General features: G+C 48.6%; 2 long non-coding RNA genes across 2 annotated transcripts in view; both read right to left on the bottom strand.

Moving 5' to 3' along the window:
* Positions 1 to 960: 960 nt before the first annotated feature.
* Positions 961 to 22,933, bottom strand: part of LOC141411025 (uncharacterized) — a 33,184-nt gene continuing 11,211 nt past the window's right edge. Inside the window, exons 2-5 of the long non-coding RNA XR_012435896.1 lie at positions 7,335 to 7,614; positions 5,454 to 6,428; positions 2,532 to 2,716; positions 961 to 2,142 (exon numbers count right to left, since the gene is read on the bottom strand). This is a non-coding gene — a long non-coding RNA (uncharacterized lncRNA). The remainder of the gene's footprint in view (positions 2,143 to 2,531; positions 2,717 to 5,453; positions 6,429 to 7,334; positions 7,615 to 22,933) is intronic.
* LOC141411024 (uncharacterized) lies at positions 18,783 to 22,925 on the bottom strand. The gene is made up of 2 exons (XR_012435895.1): positions 21,046 to 22,925; positions 18,783 to 20,131 (listed from the first exon to the last, which is right to left on the bottom strand). It is a non-coding gene; the product is annotated as an uncharacterized lncRNA (long non-coding RNA).

The following is a 22,933-nucleotide window of genomic DNA, read 5'->3' on the forward strand; positions in this document are numbered from 1 at the left end:
GGCTCGCCGGGTCCAGGCTGGGGTCCGGCCGCCCGTGGGCGGGGGGTATCCACCGTGTGCGGGTCCCGCCTGGCCATCCTCGCCCCGACGCTCGGGAGTCAGCGGGCAGCCCACGGCCTGCGCGGTCCCTCCGGCCCGCCGCTCCGAGGCTCTTCTCTCCGCGCCCCCGCGAGGGGACATCTGCCTCCCTCCCCTCTCCCCGTTCCCCGCAGAGCCTGGAGGTCTGGCCACGCCTCCCCGCTGTGGGCCGATTTCTCCCCAGTGAACTCTCGGGGTTCCTCGTCGTAAAGAACCTCGTGTCGCCTGTGGCCGCCGAGGAGAGCGACCTCTCCGGGGCCCACGCGTGCGGGGGCCCCCTTCCGTCTGGGAAGGATGGACCGTGCCCGACACCCGGACACGACCCCCGCAGAGCGCCCCAGACCCACCGCATGCGGAGTGGCCCTGGAGCACGAGCCCCGGCGTCCCCTCCGCACCTACCGGCCTCGGTCCCGACGCTGCCCCCGTGCGCACCCCAGCTAATCCCGCGGCCCGAGTGTCCTGATGGCCAAGGGTGTTGTGAGCCCGAATTCCCAACCGTGGATAGCTACCTTCAGCAAACAGGGCTTTCCTACCAGAACCGCACAAATTTTAATAATAATGTAAAATAACGCCTCTTCTTTTAAAGGAAAGGCCGGCGGACGCCAGGCTCGCCCACCCGGTCGCGCTTGGCCAGAACGCAGGCAGGACGCAGGCGGCCGCGCCGTTTCCCGGACCCGGGGTGCCGGGGCTTCCGCGCTGCTTCCTCCTGAGCCGCGGGTCACGCGGTCACGGCCACCCGGCCAGGGATCAGGAGAGAGACTCAAGGGCGCCACCCTGCGCAGACCCCACGCTGCCTGCAGCTTGTGACGTGACCGCACCACCGCGCATAGCCGCATCCGCGCGGAGGGCAACTTGCCGCCCGCAAATGCGAGGCTCAGGGTAGACCTCGGGCGGCCAGGCGGTGAAACCGCGCCTTGCCCTCATGGCTGCCAGCCGGCCCAAGAGATCTCTGCAGTGGTGAGGGACCCCCCAAAGGCTGGGCGGTCCACGCTGCACCCGGTCCTTCGTCAAGCGCCCTCTCCCGCTTGCCCTGCGTTCCAGTGTCCTCTCTTTTGCACCTGTTTTATCCCAGAATCCAGGCCGGCCGTGACCGCCCCGCACGCACCCTGGACTCCCGCGTCCCATCGTGCGCTATACCCTCGGGGCTGCTGAGTCCTGCCTGCACCACCGCACCATCTCCTCCCCAGTCGCCCCTCCTCACTGAGGTACCAGGGTCCTCCCTCCGATAGTTACCTTCGGCAAACAGGGCTTTCCTACCAGAACCACACAAATTTTAATAGAAACATAAAATAAAGGCTCTACTTTTAAAAGAAGAACATAGTTTGAAGCTGGACCCAGTGACTCACGTCTGCGATCCCAGCCACTCAGGAGGCGGAGATTGGGAGGATCGTAGTAGTTTCGATGCTGTCTTGAACAGGACTTTGTCTTCTTTCCCACAAGGGAGAAGTTACCGATGTCCTAAAGCAGCGAGCATCCCTACCGTGGGATTGGCAGACTTAGGGTAGAGGCAATGTCGCTCAAAGACCACTCGGACACTTGGGACAATGCAACGGCATTATTCACAGTTCAAATGCACACTTACAAGGTCCAAGAGGGAGTCACGGCACGCGTTGGGTCCGTCCCCTCCCAGGGCACCGCAGCAGACAAGGCTTGCTCCACAAGGGAGCCCCAACAAGCAGATTGCCAGGAGGGAGCGCTACTACGCGGCAGGACCTCTTACTCAGGAGAGAGCTCCTCTGGCAAGGAGAGCGCAGGCAGGAGACAGGCCCTTGATGCTAGCATAGGTTGCCCATGAGCGCGGGAGGACAGTGGAGAGCGCACTCTGCTGCGTCCTCAGCAGGTGTCCTTTTTATATGTCTTTTTCCTCCAGGGTGTTCCCCTTTTGTGTCATTTAGTCCTCTGCTGATTGGTTATACCTTTGGGTGTAACCCAAGATGGGGTCCCAGGTTGCTCTAGACGTCATCACATCTTAGCATGAGTGTCCCATGTCAGGTGTTTCTTGCTGCATGCCTTATCAGTCCTGTCCATATAGACGGTGTCCTGGTGTCGGTGACAGCTGTTTATCTATAGTCCAGAGGTCGGGAAGCTCAGTGATTCTAAACTGCACTACACCCAAAGTGCAGACAAACTTTGCAGCTTGTTAAAGGAGGCTTTATGTTCTCCACACATGCAAAAAAGTTAAGAGCCCATTTCAACTAACAAGCTGGGGGCTCTAACACAAGCCTGTCATCTCAGCTACCCAGGATCAAAGCGTGAGGAGAGCCCTGGGCAAAACTGCCCTACCCTATCTGAAAAATAACTAAATCAAAAAAGAGCTGAAGTGACTGAAGTGGTAGAGCACCTGCCTAGCAAGCCCCAAGGCCCTGAGTTCAGACTCCAGTACTACCCTCCACCAAAAAAAACATCCTGAGCCCAATAAGAGTGCCAGTGGCTCAGGAACACAGACTCCTTACCTTCAATGACAGTTGTCACAGAACAGAGAAAATTACTAGTCTGTACATTTACTGAATACAGCAAAGGGCTCTCTCTCTTGCTCCGTGTTCTGTCTTGGCACCCAGGTGTGCAGGGTGCAGGGTAGGTGATGCATGCAGGGCTCGTGGAGGAGAGAGGCAGCAAGGGGAGGGCAGTCAGGCCAGGCCTGGGGAGAAAGGAAAGAGACATGGAGTGGTCTATAAACCTATAAACCTAACTGCTAATGCCAGGACTCTGATGTGCCTCACCGTCAGCTCCCCAACACTGAACAGTACAGGGGAGGTCAAAGGGAAATGCAGCCTGCTTGGGCACACACCAGACCCTGGGAGCATGAGATTTTGCCACTGGGAGACTGGGGAGAGAAGCCCATCTGTGATAGGCCTGGAAAAAGTGCCTGCTGTACATGGAAGTGTGCTGGGTGCCAATGGCTCACTCCTGTAATCCTAGCTACTCATGAGGCAGAGATCAGGAGGATCATGGTTCAAAGTCGGCCCATGAGACCCTATCTTGAAAAAGCTCTTCACAGAAAAGGGCTGGTGGAGTGGCCCTGAGTTCAAACCCCAGTACCACAAAAAAAAAAAAAAAAACCCACATGCCACTGAGTGGCCAAGAAAAGATAAACAAGACATTGTTGTCCTCGGGGTTCCAGACCAGTGATGCTCACGCAATAGGCAGAAGCAAACCCAGACTGTTCCTACACTAAGGCTTCTTCCCAGACCTTGGGAAACCCAGGAAACAAGGTTTCAAAGGCAGTGACTCATCTGTAGCTAAACTGAACACAGTTCACTCACTAAAAAAGAGCAAGGCAAGTGGTCAAAACAGTGAAGGACCCGACACGGGCCTTATTTTTATTTTATTTATTTATTTGTTTGAGCAGTACTGGGCTACAGAAAGCCAGAAAAAGTGGCAAGATTTAACAAAACACCAAACAAAAATTCTAGAGCTTAAGGATACAATCCCCCAAACCAGTTCCTGGCTTGGCTGCATGATGCACCCCAATTGAAGGAGTATTTGTGAACTGGAGGCAGAGCCCCCAAATCTCAGGAATTGGGAATAAGCAGGTCAAGAGATTTTTTTTTAATACATGGAAGAGAAATTGAGTGACATGGCAGAGTAAGTGAGAAGGCCTCTTCTGGGAGGAGAAGCTTAAGCAAGTGGGATGGAGAAATATTCTAAGAGAGAAGTTCCCAGAAGTCACAGAAGATAACAATTCACACATTCAATGCCAAGAAAAATTAATAAAAAGAAATCAAAGCCAGGCATGACGGCCACACCTGTAATACCAGCACTGGGGAGGCTTAAGCAGGAGGATTTTTGATTTCAAGGCCAGCCTGGGCTGTTAAAAAAAGAAGAAAAAGTGGTATCTGAGCCAGAATAGACCTGCAGGACACCAGCACTGCATGAGTCTCTGACCACCTGCCTCTACCTCCAAATTCCCTGCTCCACCCTGGTTGTGCTGTGGAGCTTTCTCCTTCACCAGGTGACTGATGGCTGGGCTGTGCCAGAGAGGGCCAGAAGAAGCAAGAAAGGCTTAGGTAGTGGATCGGGGCAAGTGAGGCCTGGGGACAGGAGTGAGGAACTCAGGGGTAGACACTGTTGGTGACAGCGCCACTCTCTGCTCTAAGCACGCCCACGGTGAGCTGCAGCACTCAGTAAAAAGCATCTCTCTCTCGCCCTGGGAACACTTAAAGAAAGATGGTTGTCCCGAGGGAAAATTTTTTTGGTAAAATGGTTCCTTTGATCACAGAGGTGTTTGCAAGAAAAAATATTTATCCAAAGGAAGGACACCTGGCTCACAAGGAGCATCTGTTGTTTAAAGGGACACTCCAGAACAAACATCTATGTCGCAGGGACCCAAATTTAGGAAGCCGACTAGACTTGATATTCCTAGGTTCAAAAGATGACGTCAAAACAGTGTGACAACAAGCTGACTGGATGCACAGGTGTCAGAACAAAGGGGAGCCTTTGTCTTGGGGTGAACTGAACCAACCCCCACCCACCTTTTCACCTGATGTTAGAGCACTCAAGCCCCCTCATCTGATGAGCCTGCACCCCCGTCCGGGAGTGCACGGCCCTTCCTGTGCTTTGCCTTGCTAGTGAACTTTCTTGGTTTCTACCTTCATGTGTTATAAAATTCTTTTTTTTGCCACAATGTAATAAACGCAGGACCCAAGGGCCAGATAGAAGCATCATCTTTGGAGACTTTCCTGAGCCTCACCGGTTCTGGTAACAAGGCCACTGTGCCCAAGGCAGGAGGAGGGCCTGGGCTGCCTTGCCCATGCCTGTGTTCAGCCACAGCTGAGTGCAGGAGGCCTCAGTGTTCCTGTCCATGGGAGCTGCTACCCAGCTGTGGTCACACCCACAGGCTGCTGCTGAGGCCCAGCTGTGTTCTGCTCTCTCTGCCTGCCCTTCCCTCTTTCCTTCCTTCCTTCTTCCTTCCTTCCTTCCTTCTTCCTTCCTTCCTTCCTTCTTTCCTTCCTTCCTTCCTTCCTTCCTTTTTTCCTTCCTCCCTCCCTCCCTCCTTCCCTTGTCTCTCCTTCTTTCACTTTCCTTTTTGGTGGCAACGGGATTTGAACTCGGGTCCTGGTCTGGCAAGTCTTTCCACAGGGTAAGCTGGATGCTCCAACAACAGACAATGAGTTCCGAGGTCAGCCTCGGCAGTCGCCCTGGGTTCTCAGCTGCTCCTTCAGTCCCCCAAGTGGTGACTGCTCTCTGCGTTGCTACTTCTGTCCCCTCTTTTGCCCTCTGAGTAACTAACCACCTTCTTCAATAGTCAGCAGTTCTTTATATCAAATATCCCCTGTTCAAATGACCTCTGTGGTTCCTGTCTCTTGACTGGATCCTGACTATTACCAAACAAAACAGACCGTGAAACAGATGTGTGAACACGGCCCTTGACTTACGTACGGTAAAGATGCCACTGTCGTGCTGTGGGGGGAGCGTTAGGCTGTGCGGTGTCCATGTGGAAAAAGGCAAGTGCTGGCATCTACCTCAGATCCCACACAAAGGTAAAGTCCAGACAGATGGCAGACTGAAAAGAGAAAAAACAATAAAAATTCTGGGAGAAAACACAGCATGATGTCTTTGTGACCTTAGGTTAAGCAAAACCTTCGTAAACAGAATACAAATAGTACCAAACACATAAAGAATCGGGCATTTTAACTACATTATAGATAAGAGTTATGCTCATAAGTTTCCAGAACTGACAAAAGACGCCGGTTCTGTGTGTGTTCTATTCCTCAATTGAATAACCTTTTTTGAGACAGGGTCTGGCTATGTAACTTGTGATCCTGCCTCAGCCTCTTGAGTGCTGGGATTACAGGCATGTACCCCACACCCACTCCTGCTTCTGTCTTTCTCTTCTTGATTTGCAGAAGTACTTTATATATTCTGAGCATCTTCTGTCAGTGTAGGGAATTTTTACAAGAAAGTAAGAGACTGAAAACACAGCTCACAGGGGGCGTTTCTGACTCTTTCATATCTGACTCTTTCAATGATCAGGACAGACAGGGGATGGAGATGAAGATTACATTGCTTCCGGGTCCTGGGAGCACCCAGGATGCCTGGAGGCCACACACACAGAAGCCAGGGAGTGGGGGAAAGGGGGAGAGAGAGAGAGAGAGAGAGAGAGAGTCAGACAGAGAGGGATATAAAGAGTGTGTGCAATGGTCCAAGGCCTGTCATGGGTCCAGATGTCATCCAAACATGCTTTCTTGAGGATTTAGTTGATGGGTGTGGAGCAAGCAGGCACAAGTTCCAGGAGGCCACACTGTGACTGAATGGTGGTCAATTGGCATATCTATGCCATCCAGGTGGGGTGTGGGGTCAGCGGAGTCAGGCAAGCAGGCTGCATCTTCCTGTCCCTTCGGGTCTGTCACCTGGAGGAAGGGTGAATAGAGCAGGTACCTGGGTCAACTACACTGTGGAACTGGGGGGAGGTGAAGAGCTGGAAACTGTGTCTGGGGTGACTGAGCCCTGCTTCTGGTCTGGGGAAGTTAGACACATTCAAAATGGATGCCTAGCCAGCATGAAATTAGGAATATTCACTGTGCCAGAAAAAGATGCGTGCCCAGACCGTATGAAAAGCCTTTGCACACCAAGAGGAGAAAAATAGTGTAACCGAGGAAAACAGAGCACACCTAGACACATGCACACAGAGACACAGACAGACAGACAGACACACACGCATGCAAGGCCCTACTTGGCTCTACATTAGAAAATGTAACCTGGACTGGTGGTGTAGATCAAGTGATAGAGCACCTGCCTAGCAAGCGTGAGGCCCTCAGTTCAAACCCAGGTACCAAAAAAAAAAGGATATTCAAATGGCCAATAAGCATGAAAAGATGCCACCAGACCATCCTCGGGATGGCACACAGCGGCAGCAGCAGGTCCTCTCCTGAGCTGAGGAAAGGCAGAAGTGTGTGACAAGCACAAAAAGTTCTGCATAAAATACCCAGGCCAGCTGTGTGGGATCGGAGGGGAAGGGATTAAGCAAAGGCCCACGCTGACTGACACTGCACCGCGGGACTGGTTCTGCCCCCCACATCGACACAGCAGCCATCTCCCACCCTTCACCTTTCCTCCTCCCACCCCGGGGACGCCCACCCCACACGACCACCGTCCACTCTGTCACTGTACACCGCGTGCATTCTTCATTTCGTGGAAGTGGAGCCCCACGAGTTTCTTTTTTGTCATTCTCTCTGCACTGGTGAGGGGGACTCGCTGCATCGGTTAAGCCCCGAGTTCTCCGCATGCCCACTCGTCTGTGGACACTCGGCCCTCACCGTTACAAACGAAGCTGTGCTGGACACTCGTGATCAAGCCTTTGCGAGGACATGTGCTGTCGTCTCCCCTGGGCGACACCTTGGAACCGGACGACTGGATCACAGGATAGGTGCGTGTCTCAGTTTTGAAGAAACTGCCCCAGGTTTTCCTTCACGCATTTCCATCAGTGGTGTCTGAGAGTTCGGTCCTCCACCTTCTTGCCAATCTACGGTACAGTCAGACTTTTTAACTCGAGCCATGCTGATACCAGACTGGATTGCTGCTCCCTGGGTTCGTGTCCTGGAACAGACACGAATGAAGGTGCCAGACAAGCAGTTAGGAGTTAAAGCAAGTTCATGCCACAGACCAGGAGTTAAGAGTAAAGCAAGCACAAGTTTATTGAAAAGACAGCTAAGCTGCGTGGTGGGTGGGACTCAGTGAAAGAGCTAAGCCAACAATGGCTGAAGTTCAGGAGATGACACAGGGCACTAACTGGCTTAGGTCCATATTTGTGATTGGTTGGTGCTGAGGCAGTTTCTCACTAAAGTCAGTCACCTGTCTGTCCCTCTCCTTATGGAACTGAGCATGCCAAGAAGGTCGGCTCGTCCTGACCTTGGAGCCTGCGTCTTACACCTGCATTTTGTTATTTTGGTTAGAGGATTGTTATTTTTGTGAGAAACCTATTGTTTCTCATTCTCCCTTAACATGTCTCTCTCATCCAAAATGGAGTCCCCTTTGTCATTGTTCCCCTTACAATTCTAGTAAGCTTAAAGTTTCTTTCCCTAATAACCGATTGTGATCATTGTGGAGGTGAGCCTGTGTCCTCCTCCAAAGTTCCTCCATGCTGCTGTGTCTCGCCCTAGTGACTCCATTTTATACAACAGCAGTGTGCTCCATTTTGAGTGCAAATGCTGAGGCAGATGACTCTAAATCTTGTTTGTGCAAGTGGACAATCACCATCTGTCCAGCACAAGCCCAGACACACAGACTGATAACTTACTTATCAGTCAATAACAGTAAACATTACCACCTATGAGTTTACCAAATTAAATTAGAACACACGGGAGTATCAAAATCAGAAAAACAAGACCCATGAAACTATTGAACACACCAGGTCAATGAATGTTGTCACCCCCTCACCTGGGACACCCAATCCGCCAACCCACCCTGAGACTGACATGGCTGCCTTATGACAAGCATCGTTTCAATTAGCCGTCCAAACACATCCCTTGGTGAAGAGTCCATCCATGTCTTTGGTCTACTTCTTCTTTGTTCCATTGTCACATTGGTAGATTGACTATTTGTTGTTTTTTTTTGCTTGGACTGGGGTTTGAACGCAGGGCTTTGCCTTGCAAAGCAGACACTCTGACACTTGAGGCACACCACTAGTCCATTTTGCTCTGGTTATTTTGGACATGGGGGTGTCAAGAACTGTTCCCCAGGCTGGCCTTGAACCGTGATCCTCCCAATCTCAGCCTCCCAAGTAGCTAGGATGGCAGGCAGGAGCTACCGGCACGTGGCTACTACTTGTGAAGAGTCTGTCTTTATCTCTGGCCCACTTTTTCTTTGTCATACTGGTAAATTGAGTATTTCTGCTTTGGTCATTGTATGACATTTGTAAGTCTGGTTCTTTGTGCACTAAAAATGTTTGTATGGAAGCTTGGCACTGGTGGCTCAGGCTGTGATCCCAGCTATTGGGAGGCTGAGATCAGGAGAATCGAGGTTAAAGGCCAGCCCAGTCAGATAGTTTGAGAGCCTCCCGTCCCCCAAAATAACTAGAGCAAAAAGTGGACTGCAAGTTTGGCTCAAGTGGTAGAGCATCTGCTTTACGAGTACAAATCCCAGTCTCACAAAAAATTTTTTTTAAATTTGTATTGAGATCTAATTCGGTACTGTAAATTCACCCTTTTAAAGTGAACAATTCCGTAGTTTTTAGTGTGCAAAGATGTGCAACCATCAACCCTAATTCCAGAATACTTTCATCACCTCAAAAGGCAGCTCCTTTTGAGTCACACCATCCTTTGCCCCTAGATACTGGAAATCACTAACCTCATCTGTCTCTAAGGAGTTGCCTATCAGTGGGGTCATCCGATGTGCACTTTTGTGTCTGGCTTCTTTCGGCGAGCATGGGTTCAAGGGTCATTCATGTTATAATAGGAATCAGAATTTCATTCCTTCTGAAGGCTGAATACTGTCACACTGTGCAAATGACAGCACTTTGTCCTTCATCAGTTGGTGGCACTTGGAATTCTCGGGTGTGGCGCTGATGAAGAATGGTGTAGAAGTTACGGTGTAGACCCGTGATTTCTGTTCTTTTGGGTGTACACCCCAACAGCGGGATAGTGGGTGGCCTGTTTTTCATTGCATTGCTCATTTTACTTATAGATTGTAAGAGTTCTTTACATTTTCTATGTATAAATCCTCTGCTGGATATTTATGGCTTGTCTTTTGTTTATTTTCCAGTCTTTAGAAGAGACTGGAAAATTCCAGTCTCTTAAGTTAAGTTCCAGTAAAGTCTAATTTATCCTTTTTTTGCCTCAGAACTTTGTTGTCCTGAGAAATCTTTACCCCGCTCATGTCACTGACTTAATCCTGGAGTTTCTTGCGTAAATTCTAGGTTTTGCATCCAGATCCATTTCAAGTCAGTTTCTGTATGAAGTATTTTTGGATATGTCTACCCAGGTGGTTTAGCTGCATCTTTTTCTCCTGCTTTACTGAGGCTTAACTGACAACTGAAGAACAAATATATTTTCAGTGGACAACACCCACGTGAGGAACTGGGGCCACAAGCTGCTCACAGTGACAGCTCCAGTGCAGGTGGCACTCGTGACGATGACAACAATGATGGTGACCACGGGCCCCTGTCCAGTGAACGTGCCCTTGCTCACTGATAAGGAGCTAATACCTCCAGCACTGTCCTTGGCTTCGGTCACTGCCTTAGTTGGTTTGGGGCTGCTGCAACATAACACACGAGACTGGGTAGTTTATAAAGGGAAAATTATTTCTCACAGTTGCAGAAGCGAAGAGTCCAAGTTCAAGACCCTGTCTAGACAGGGTCTGGTGTGCATCCAAGATGGCGCCTGAGCACTGTGCTCTCTGGAGGGGAGGAAGGCTGTGTCCTCACATGACAGAGGGCGGAAAGGCAAGGCTCCTAATCCAAGGCATGGCAGAGCCCTCCCAAAGGCCTCTCCTCCTAATCCTGCTGCTTTGGGGATTAACTTTCAGTATGAATTTTGGAGGGAACAACAAAAAAAATCAAAGCACAGCAGCCACTTAGGAACTACTAGGAGTTCGTATCATAAATGTCCATACACCCGTGCGTTAAAGGCTCAGCCATAGCTCAGAGCATTTGGGAGGCGGGGGACCCTGGAGAGGAGAGGAAGTCTGGTCATTGTGATTTGGATGGTTGTTCCCGGTTCGAGTCCTCATGCAGTCAGTGATTGAAAACACTGGACCAGGAGTTAAGAGTTAAAGCAAGCGTAAAGTTTACTGGAAGGATGGCAAAGCACCCCGATGGGTGGGACGTAGTGAAAGGGCTACGTCGTGGAGTAGCTGGAGTCATAAGATAACACAGGGGCCTGAGTTAGGCACCCCCCCATTTTACTTTTTATTTTTATTTTATCAGCTGACACAGCAAGGTGAAATTTCTGATGTGTGAGCTATTTGCTCACACATCATTTGCCAGAAAATAATCAGTCTTCCAGAATTTGATGAAAGAAATGATGAAATGTTCGTTATTTTGCCGTCTTCTCTTCCTGGGCAAGAACATCATGGATGAAATGGTGAAGTCAAGTTGACAGAATGTGGTTTCAGTGCTCGGTCCTGTGCCTGGGCAGTTGGGATGCTGGTCTTCTCAACACTCCCTGAGCTCATTCTCCCTGCATTGGAGAACAGGCCACCACCAACCTGGACACGATCGAAGGCTCTGCTGCCCTGAAGCAGATCCTCCAGCCTACAGGCGTCTCCCGAAGGCAGAAACCCCAGCCCACAATTGCACTGCAGCCTTGTGAGAGTCTGAACCTGAACCTGAGCCACACAGCTCAGCCAGGTTCCTGACAGAACGAGGGGACAGCGAATGCTTACTGCTGCCGTAGGTCATGAGGTATTCGGTTATAGAGTAACAGAGAAAGAACACAGATTTGGGGACCTACCAGAGGGGCGCTGCCAAAATAAAAACCTAAAATGTGAGATGGCCTTGAGAATGGTGTTGAAGATGGCTCGTGAAGGGCACTGAAGACATTGTTAGAGTGTGGGGGCCTTCAACGGCTACCATGAGGGCTTCAAGAAAAACCAGGAAAATTAAATTGGAAGTGGGATTCTTGCAGGAAGGGGATTCCTTGCTTTGTGGTGGCCACACTGTCACCTACAGTAAAATGTCCCTAATGAACTGGGTGCTCTCCTGTCTGGTGTTTGAAATGCCTCTCAGCTAAGACCAAGACTAGGGTATAAAATCAAAACAAGGTCCTCAGTCCACAAGAAAATGTGGACACAGATTTTCATGGTAACATGCAAATCATTATAGACAAAAATGGAAAGGACTAGCAAATGGGTAAACAAAACGTGGCACGGCTGTTCAATGGAATATTATTTGGCAATAATAAGGAATGAAATACAGACACATGCTAGCACATGGATGAATCCTGAAAACAAACTATAACTGAAGGAAACCAGCCGCAAAAGGCTACTCATTGCCATTACCCCGTTTATGTGAATATCTGGACGAGGTAAACCCCTAAAGACAGAAAGTGTATGGATGGTTTGCAGGGTTTGGTGGAGGGTGAATGGGAGGAGGGCACTATTGGCTATGGGGCTGATGCATGGCCCCAAAGGCCATGTGTTGAAGGTTTGGTTCCCAGCCTGTGGCACTGTTGGGAAGTGGTGGAGCCCGAAAGAGGTGGGGCCTGGTGGGAGGAAATCAGGTCCCTGGAGGGTGAGCCCTGGAAGGGGATGGGACCCTGCCCTTTCCTGTCTCTTTCTTTGCTTCCGGCTTGCCTTGAGAGGGACTGCTCCTGCTGCCACCGCTGGCCCAGGAGCAATAGGCCAAGCCACTGTGGTTGAAATCTCTGAAACCATGAGCCAAAATTAACCTTTCCTCCTTTTAAGTGGACCATGTCAGGTATTTTGTTACAGTGATGGGAAGCTCACTCACAGGTTTTCTCTTAAGGGTGGTCAAAATGTTCTGCTCTTAGGGGTGTGACGTGCAACAGTGTGAGTACACTGACCTCCCTGACAAATATTCATTTAAAAGGATAATTTCTTAGCATGTGAACTGTTTTTCAATAAAGCTGCTTTTTTTTTTTTAATCAACCAGAGGGCTTACCCAGTTCTGAAGATTATCCAACTTGTAGGGGGCAACTGAGCCTCAGGCCTTTCTGTCCAGAGAGAAGAAATGGATTAGAAAGAGGGTGGAAGCTGTCATACTCGGTAGCTTACACCTTTAATGCTAACTGAGACCAGAAAGATCATGGCTTGAGGCCAACCCTAGACAAAAAGTTAGCGAGACCTGTCTCAATCAATAGAGCTGGGCAAGGCGCACATGCCTGTCGTTCCAGCTGTGTGGGACATATAAAGCAGGAGGACTGCAGCCCAAGCCCACCAGGCAAAAGACACAAGACCCGACCTGGATGGGTCAGTGGTAGAGCACCTGCCTACCAAGTGAGAGGCCCTGAGTTCAAACCTCAGTACCGCTACAACAAAAACAATAATAAGAAAGAGAGAGAGAGAGAGAGAGAGAGAGAGCGCAGAGGACACTGCCAGGTTTGAGGGAAGAGCAGGATAAAGTCATTAGGTCCAACTTGCAATTTGGGCACCTAAAAGAGAGTTTGAACTTTATTTGCCTTGACCAAGGACTCCTTTAGGAAGCAGTCCTTACTCTTGGAAGCTTCCTTTTGCTAGTTAGCAGAGTGATGGTCATCGAGTGTTTAGGATTCCCTTCCTCTTCATTCTAAAGCCCCTCCCAAATCAACAATTTGAGAGTGAAGAGTGTGTTAGTTGTTTTCTGTGGCTGAAAGAAGGAATGACTTATTCTGGCTCACAGTTTCAGAGGTTTCAGAGGTCCATGGTTGTCTGAGCCACTGCTCTGGGCCTGAGGTGAGGTAGAGCATCATGGCAGAGAGGGCGTAGGGGAGCACAGCTGCCCACCTCACTGTGGTCAGGAAGTAGACAGAAAAGGGGCTGGGACCACATCCTTCAAGGACAGGCTCCCAGTGACTTCCTTCGAGGTCCCACCTCCTAGTTTCCACCGCCTCCCAATAATGTGTTAAATTTTGAACCCACCAACAAATCCATTAATCTACTAATGAGGTCAGAGCCTCGTGACCCAATCGCTTCCCAAGAGTCTACTGGCTCAACACGTGAGCCTGTGGGAGACACACATACCCACACCAAAACAGTCTGTATGCGCGCTCCAAAGCGGCCACTGTCATTCTACGTCATTCTTGGTGAAATCACACCATCTGTTGAGATAGCCATGTGAGCTGGAAATGCAGTGTGAAAATAGGTAAGAAGCCAAATTCCACTCTGCCTGGAGTCTGGCAAAGGTGGCTGGCTGTGAAGCCTCAGGCTTCCAATCTAAAACCATGCTGACCTCAGCGCTCTCCTGGGGGCAGAATGTGTGGAGAGAGACTCTCCAAACAAGGCGAGTGGAGGAAAGCGCTGATGAGGGTTTTATAGATATCTGATAAAAAAAAAAAAGTATGCCCTGCGAGAACCACGGCCTGAATAGTCCTTTGTGCCATGCAAGAGATGGATGTCCTGGCTTGTGTCCACTCAGTCTCTTTCAGGGCTCCTCACAGCAGAAAGTGACGAGAACAGATGGGTGAACAGGGTTGTTGTCAGGAATAAGGCTTTTCCACGAGGATAGAAAAGTCCAGGTCTGATCAGATCAGCAGAGGATGCATAAAAAGGTTTCCTTGTCTCAGGGGACAAAATCATCATCATTCAGGAGCTCAAGAGAAAAGAAAGCAGAGCACCAGCTTCGGGCAGATTCTGCACGTCATTGCACTGAAGATGCCCAGAGTACAAGGAGGTAGGAAGGGCAGTGTCCCAGGGGAGGGTCCTCAGCTGAAACAGCCAGCCAGGGTTGGGTGTGAAGGTACATGCCTGCAATCCCAGCTACTCAGGGAGCAGAGTCTGGAGGTCTTTAGTTCAAGGCCAACCCCAAGTTATCTGGACCCTATCTGGAAAACAAACTATAAACAAAATCCAGGCTAGCCCCTGGATTCAATCCCTAGTCCAGAAAAAACGTGAGGCTTTGTAATCTGGGGTCAGGTGGTTGCTACTCTGTCTTTCAGGGTGAGACCTTACTGAGATGGGGCCATGCCCGGCACCCAGCCAGGCTCCAAGGACAGAGACAGTTCCCAACGATTTTCCAGGACTTTGTTGCAGTGAACAGTGAAGTTAGCTTCATGGGAAGAATTTTAGGGTGAGAAGCTAACATTAACAAGGGTCTCGATTCTCGCCTCCTCCCTCCACTCTGCTGCTTCCCATGTTGTGATGTGAGGTTTATCCTAACACAGAGTGAGAAGAGAGACCTCATCTGTTCATTTTATGGGACTAGCGTAAACTCAATACCCTCATTTTAAAAGATCAGTCTCACTTATGAGTGGGGTAGTGAATATTCTAAATAAAATATTAACAATAGAACCTAGCCATATATAAAAGAGTAATGTGTACAAGTTGGGCTTACCAGGAAAGCAAAATTTTATTATATTTGTAAACCAATAAACTGGGATCAGTGGCTCACACCTGTAATCCCAGGTGCTTGAGAGGCAGGGATCCCGAGGATCGCAGTTCGAGGCCAGGCCAGGCAAAGAGTTGAATCAATAAGCTGAGCATGGTAGGACATACCTGTCACCCAGCGATGCAGGAGGCGTAAATAGGGGGATCCAAGTCCAGGCTGTCCCACGCAAAAAAAATGAGACGTATTCGAAAAATAACTAAAGCAGAAAGAGATGGGGGTGTGATTCAAACTCAAGGTCCTGAGTTCAAACCCCAATACCCTCCAACACACACAAAAGAACAGAAAGGAGCTTCTTTACTTTGATAAAAGCTACCTTAAAAAATAAACATGCCAGTCCTCAATACACATGTTGGTGGAAGCGCAGTGCAGTAGTAGGCCAACCCTGGCCCTGACTACAGGCTTTGGAGCAGAGGGAGTACTTGCCTAGCATGATGGATGCCGTGGGTTCCATCTCCAGCACTGAGGGACAAAAAAAAAAAAGGCTTTGTAGACTGAACAAAAGTGGCCCTATTTGGAGAGAAGCAATGACTTGGAATTCTACAAGCCTCACCTGGCCAGTTTCAGGGCCATTTTTAGGGCATAAGCATGAGGACAGGCAGGAGTCCGAGCATGGTGCAAGAAGCTAAACTCCAATAGAAAACTCACCGTCTTTCCAGACTAAAGAACTAGGTGGCAGATCCTGGGCCAAAAGAATCTCAGGAAAAGAAGAGGAGAGAGCCAGGGACGGGAATCCAAAATGCTATACATGCACTCTAGCCTCTTGCTGATCTCTGGACCATGCAAGTAGAGGGAAGATTCTAGCACCTGCAGGTAAGGCTGCACCTGACACCTGAGCTGCTGCCCACCACCAGGGAATAGTCTGCAGCCTGAGTCCAACCAAGTTAGCTTCCTGCCAAAACACGAAGGCCAATACCAGTCACTGAGACACGCCCAGTTTCTGAGTCTTCCCAGCCAGGGCCTTAGACACAGCAACAGGGACACAATGTCCCTGCTGTGTCTTTTCCAAGTGCCTGATGCACAGTCGAGTAGCAAACCGCTGCTACCTACCACACCAAGAGGAATGGAACAAAATAAAGATAAGGGAGGAATCAGAATATAAACAAAAATAGAAAAGAGAAATAAAACCAAAGTTTGATTGTTTCAGCTGTTGAAGGTAGACAAAACTGTGACAACAAAAAAGTTGCAGATTAATAAAAGTATAGAATTTAAAAGGAAACAAATACAAACACAAGCACAGAAGAAAATTAAAAACAATAAAAGTCTAACATAAACAACTTCCCAGGAGGAAATCTGAAATTCTATTATGAATGGGGAAATATACAATTTCAAAAGTTAGTACAAGAGAGAGTCGCTGCTAACAAAGATATTGAAGCCAATTAAAATTATCTCCACAAAAAAGCTGGTGACCCAGAAGGACTAAATGGATAACTTAGAATGGGTAATTCCTGCTGCTACAGTTTGCATCTGGCATCTGGAATGCCCCCCAAGGCTTATGTGTTTAGCAGCTTGGGCCCCAGCTTGGTGCTGTCTGGAGGAGGAGGTGGAGACGTTGTAAGTAGGACCTTGCTGACAAGAGTGGCTCAATTAGTAGAGCACCTGCCTAGCAAGTGCTAGGCCCTGAGTTTAAGCCCCAGTAATGAAAAAAAAAAAAAAAAAAAGGTGGGATCTACTGGGAATTTTAGATTATTGGGGGCATGAAACCAGAGTTCTGGACCCAAAGGTCAAGCTCCTGGGATTCCACATGCCAGGTTTGTCTATTTATCCTTATGGCCAAATAAAGAGGCATGGTGGCATGGTGAAGGCAGAGGAAGGAGATTTATTACACTGCCTGGGTCACGCCATGGAAAAAGGCAGAGTAAGCACTCAGCCAATTTTCAGCATCTTCGGGGTACAGACATGAGTTATAGGTGTAAGTAGACAAAAGAACTGGGAGGTAGGGGACAAAAGTTATGCATAGCTAAGCAGTCCAGGTCACAGGTATGTTCTGGTTGACCATTATGTCAGTCTAGGCGTTCTGGAGAAGTTGTTCCTGCTGTCATCACTTGCGCGGAGCAATCTGGTTCCCATGAGATGACTCCTGCTCCAGGGTGCAGCCTCATCATTACAGGTAACCGTCCTCGTTTTGGGGTGGTCTGTCTTGCAAGGCTCCACTGTTCTTTATGGGAAGTTTCAGTTCCTTGTCATTCCTGTCCTTCCTTGATTCCATAGTGGCAGCAGGACAGAATGGCTCAGAGCAATGGACAACAGGTACAAAATGGAGACTGAGGTGCCAAGCTTTTTCCTGCTTTTAGTTAATTGTGAGCCCAGGTAAGGAGTCAGCGCTTTTCAGCAAAAGCAGTTTAAGCTCCTCTTACAGGCATGACACAGGCATTCCTTTGTCATTTTAAATGTCAGTCTAGTGCTGTTTTTGATACTGAAATATCTTCCTCTAGTCTAGTGGTCTGTCTCATCTTTAAGCCAGATGTTAAGCAGAATATTTCCTATTGACCCAGAACTGGTTTCTAAGATGGGTGTAGTAGCTCAGGCCTGTAATCCCAGCTACTTGGGATAGAGGATTTTGGGTTGAGGGCAGCCCCAGCAAAAGTTAGCAAGACTGTATATCAAAAACAAAACAGGTGGCTAGAGCATGCCTGTAGTCCCAACTACCTGACAGGATGGCAGTTCAAGGCCAGCCAAGGCAAAGTAGGCTCAAGACTTTAGCTAAAACAAAACAAACAAAAACAAAACAAAACAAAAAAACTAAAAGCAAAAGGGCTGGGAGCAAGGCTCAAGTGCTAGAGCAAAGCATGAGGCCCTGGATTCAATCCCCAGTACTGGGGAAAAAAATTAGCTTCAGGGATCTAAAACTGAAAGACTCAGATGCATCAGACAAGGCATGTTCTACATTAAAGCTACAAACCATCGCAGCCAGAATCATGGAGGCTGTGACTGAAGCTGCCATAAATGTTTGCACACAGGTTTCTGTGTGAACAGAGACTTTCGTTTTCAGTTGACTAACAGCTACAATTTGATCATGTTCTGACAAGTGGAATCACATCCCAATTGCAAACCAGTATTCCCCAATAAGTGTACTGTCATTACACTTGATACATAGCCAGCTGCCCAACTACTTCTCAGCAAACATCAGCTCTATGTACATCAGAACTTCACCCATTACTCAGTAGTATGAGCAATTTCTTTGCTGAATTAGATAACAGCTTTTGGATAAAGGAAGAAATATTTCCTTGATTATTTATTATTATTAAGGTAGTGATGACACAACACTCTAGAATGGCACATTTTTGCCTTTGAGTGTTACTATTACTATTACTGGGGTTCGAACCCAGGGCCTTGCTCTACCACTTGAGCCACGCGCCAGCATCACACTTTTTAAATCTAATATTCATTAACATTTTCCCTATCTCCTTCCTAAATCTAAACAATTAGTGTAAGGACCAGTCCAGCCCATTCCCACACACAGTGCCAATCTGACTGCATAGTAGGGTTATATAGCACTTCAACCATTCAGTTCTAATAGATGTCCATAACAACTAGATAATCACAGAATGAAGCAAAGTAAGTTATTTTTTAAGAGGCAGGGTCTCACCATGTTGTCCAGGCTGGTCTCTAACCCCTGGGCTCCACCAATCCTCCCACCTCAGTCTCCCAGATGCCAAGACCACAGGCACACGTTAGAAATGTCTTTAAGATATTGGGGTGTCACAAGAGAGACGACACTACTCAGAAGTCAATAGGCAAGACAAAATTTACTTTTGCAGAAGGGTACACATCAGGAAGTCTGGGAGGCAAGCACACTGGGTGGAAAGTCCACAGGGGTTTTATATGATGGCCATGCTGTCCCTCTCCTGCCCCTGGATTGGGCAGGTCTACGTGGTTGGCTAATTAGAAAGGGGACAGGTTAGGAGTGGACTTTGGGAACAAAGACGTTTCAGAGAAGCAGTAACTGTTTTTGGCTATCTGCTCTGGAACCAGGGCACCTAGCAGAATTCTTGCCTCAGCCCAGCTGAGGATAACAACCCTTTGTTTTTAATAGAAACTTTTATCATACTAAGCTGAGTCCATGAAGCAAGTATATGGGAAGTGAGTTAGTAATTCTTTGATAGAAAAGACCTGACCTAAGCTGATTCTTACAATTTCCCCCTTTATTTACAGTTCTTTTCTTCAAACTTAGCTAGCATGAATTGACTTTCTTATTCAACTGTGTCTAATGAGCGGATATTGTCTGGGTAAGAGGCGGCGTCTGTTTGGTGAGAAAGGTCTCAATCTTTGAATGAGCCCTCTCACACAGGAAATGGTATAGCACCCTACTGTGGTCATTACTCCTAACACAATTATCAGTGAAGTGAAAATAGATACCATCATGCCTTTCCATTTTCCAAACCATTGTTCCATCAAGCTATTAAATGGGTTATCTATTCCAGAATTTTCTGCAAGTTCATTGGCAAGAGTAGTTAATCCCTGTAAAGCCTTTGTAATGGTGCCATTAAGGGTGGTATCACTGGGGATGAAAGCACAACATTGACCTTCTACCGTTACACAACTCCTCCCTTTTCTGCTAACTTCATGCACACGGCTAATCTGTTCTCCCATGCCATTCGGCTTGTGGCATCTCATTGCTCTGCTATTCCCTAGATGGCATCTCTAGCGTAGTTAACAAATCTCTGCTGGTTTTAACAGATGTAATTGATCCAATCTACATTTGTATTGACTGTGGACCACCAGAATATTACAGACTGGAAGCCCGCTGCTATTTGATTTCTAGCTTGAATTCATCGTGGACCCCTCGGGGGACTCCCATGGCACCTGTATAAACGTACAGTCATCCCTTTGTACTCTTCAGGACTTGAGTCCCTTTTCTGACTGGCTGGGTTGTTGAAATGCCAGCGTGAAAGGGATAGCCAGTCGAACCAAAGCACAGGTTCCAGTCCAATTTTCTGGGAGGATCTCAAGCAAAGGTCCTCCGCAGTACCACCAGACATTTGCTCAGGCTTTGGTCAATGCTTTTTGGTTGCTTATCTCATCGAAGGATCAACCTCCATTACAGCCAGTCAGGTTACCATGAACATCAATGAATCCCTATACCGAGAGAGGCACGAGATGTAGTTGGTGTCAGGGGATGGGGGGGCCTGATGGTTTGAGGGTACTTCTGTCTTGGACCTTTTACCACTTTGAACAGGAATGACAAGATCTTGCAAGACTCGTTTCCCCTGGCTGAATCCTCCTGATATAGAGCTATCATGCATGCCATACCATTAGGGTCTGAAGTCCATCCTAGTGAGAATGAGACCACCTGAGTCTCCAGTCTAGCTGCAGTGCAAGTGTAACAATTGCTCTTATTTAAGGCACATACAGAATATTTTAACCATTCCAACCAGGCATTTGTCTCACCATGTCCAGTCTCTATCTCTAGGGTTTCTTAAGTCAGTCACTACTGTTACATGAACCTTTTCAGGATGGTTTAGTGGCTTTTCCCATTATCCTCCTCTGGAGTGGGGTGGTAAAGAAGGTTGGGAATACAAAGGAGGATTGGGAAGGTTCTCTGATTGGATTTTGCACCTGCCTATGAGGTCAAACCCAGAGACTGACAGCCCTATTCCATAAGTGCAGGGTGCAACCTGTGGGTTCTCCCAAGCAGCCTTTGGGTTAAGGATGGTCAGTAGGAAAGGATTACATTAGAGATGTGGGCAATTTTGGGGTGGGATGTCTTCAGTTAGACTTATGTCTGGTTTTAGAGGGGCTAGGTCCCTCAAAGGGCTAGGTGTGTTGGGGTCAGCAGTACATCTGAGGTTGGGTGGTCCACCAAATATCATCAGTCCAGACAAGGTCCTCGCCCATTAGTAGTCTCCCCTTCTAGACATAAATATTTATCCTCTTGGGATAATTACCTTTGATAACTTAAATCCCTTATGCTAGACAGGGATCAAAATGGATAACCTGAGGGTAGGGAGATTTAGCAATATTTATAACCAAATTTATAGGGTGCATCCTACCTTGAATAACAAGGTGCCATTTATGATCTTTATAGGGCTTAGGTATTGCAGCCTGAGCACAGGAGATAGCATCTAAGATTACCAGGCAGTCTCTTATAGCCTTTTTATAGTCAGTTTCATAGCGTCAGCATGTGGAGCAGCCGTCCATCCTTCTCCTTGGTGAGGAGAATTCTCTGGTGTGATGGGTCCAACCTTGTCCTGACATTTGGAGAGCTGTCTCAGTCATAAGAACTGATAAGGTTCTTCCCAGGTGGGCTCAAGTTTGCTCTCCTTCCACGTTGTCATCAGAACTCCAGATCTGTAAGAGTAAGCTGGGAATTCAAGGGGAGGAAGTGTCTGGGCTAAAAGGCCTAAGAGAAAGTAAAGTTAAGAGACCCAGTATGTAGTTTTTAGGAAACTGGTAACTTAATTGTAAGAATCAGCATAGGTCAGGTCTTTTCTTTCAAAGAATTTAATCAGTAATAACCGCCTTACTAACTCACTTCCCATATACTCGCTTCATGGACTTAGCTTAGTATGATAAAAGTTTCTATTAAGAACAAAGTGTTGTTATCCTCAACTGGGCTGAGAGGCCCTGTTTCCGGAGCTGATAACCAAAAACAGTTATTGCTTCTTTGAACTTTTAAACTTCTTTGTTCCCAAAGTCCCCTCCCAACCTGGCCCCTTTCTAATTAGCCAGCCACATAAGACTATGCACCCAAAACCTGCCCAATCCAGGGGCAGGGGAGGGACAGCATGGGGTCACATAAACCCCCGCCCCCCCCCAGGACCTCCCACCTAGTGTGCATACCTCCCAGACTTCCTGCCATGCACCCTTCTGCAAAAGTAAATTTTGCCTTGCCTATTGACTTCTGAGTATCCTTGCTTCTCTCCTGACACCCCAATATCTTAAAGATATTTCTAACATGTGTCACCTGGTTAAAATACTTTTAAGGAATCATGCTGGTATTCCCAGCACTTGGGAGGCTGACATCAGGAGGATTACGGTTGAGGACAGCCAGTGCATACAGTTCACAAGACTCCATCTCCAAAATAACCAGAGCGAGCCTGGCGCAGGTGGCTCACGCCTGTAATCCTAGCTACTCAGATGGCGGAGATCAGGAGGATCACTGTTTTGTTTGACCCTATCTCAAAAAGAAAAGGTTGGCTTAAGTGGTAGAGTACTTGCCTAGCAAGCCTAAGGCAGTACCGCAAACAAAGCGAAACAAAACCAACGAACAGCCAAACGGACTGGAGGTGAGGCTCAAGCGGCAGTGCCTGCCTCGCTAGGGCTTAGACCGCCTTGCGCGGTGGTTCACGCTGGCAATCCCAGCCCTTGGCAGGTCAGGCAGGAGGATCCTGAGTTTGAGACCAGCGTGGGCTACACAGGGAGACCTTCCTCAAAAACAAAACGTAAACCATAACGATGAAGTTCAATTTTTAACGGTGTCTACACTTAACAAGTTCGTAGAGTTCCTAAAGATTCAACTACGGGTTCTTGCAAGGCCTCCCCGCCACACCAACCCGGCTCCAGGCGAGAGGCACAGCGCAATCCCTGGGGAACACCTGGAGCCCTCTGCGGCCGTGCCCGCGCCGCTGAGCCCAGCGCCCCCACTCCAGGACACGTGGCTCCGGGGATCTGAACTAGGATCCCCTGTGTTGTTCGAATGGCGGACAAGGGAGACGCAGACGAGGAATGAACGCTAGGAGCTGGGAAGCCGGCGTGGTGAGCAGGTCCGGCGCTGTCTACGGACCGCCACCGACTGGGCAGGGCTGAGGCGGCGCCCAGAAGCAGACAACAGTCCCGCACTACACCTAGCTGGACCCTAGCCGGCGCCGGCATGACGTCACGCGCACGACCGCGACTTGCGGACGTCATCTCCCTGCGCCGGCGCTGGCTTACGCGATA

Source organism: Castor canadensis, chromosome 9 (genome assembly GCF_047511655.1).
Source record: "Castor canadensis chromosome 9, mCasCan1.hap1v2, whole genome shotgun sequence".
NCBI classification, from domain to species: domain Eukaryota; kingdom Metazoa; phylum Chordata; class Mammalia; order Rodentia; family Castoridae; genus Castor; species Castor canadensis.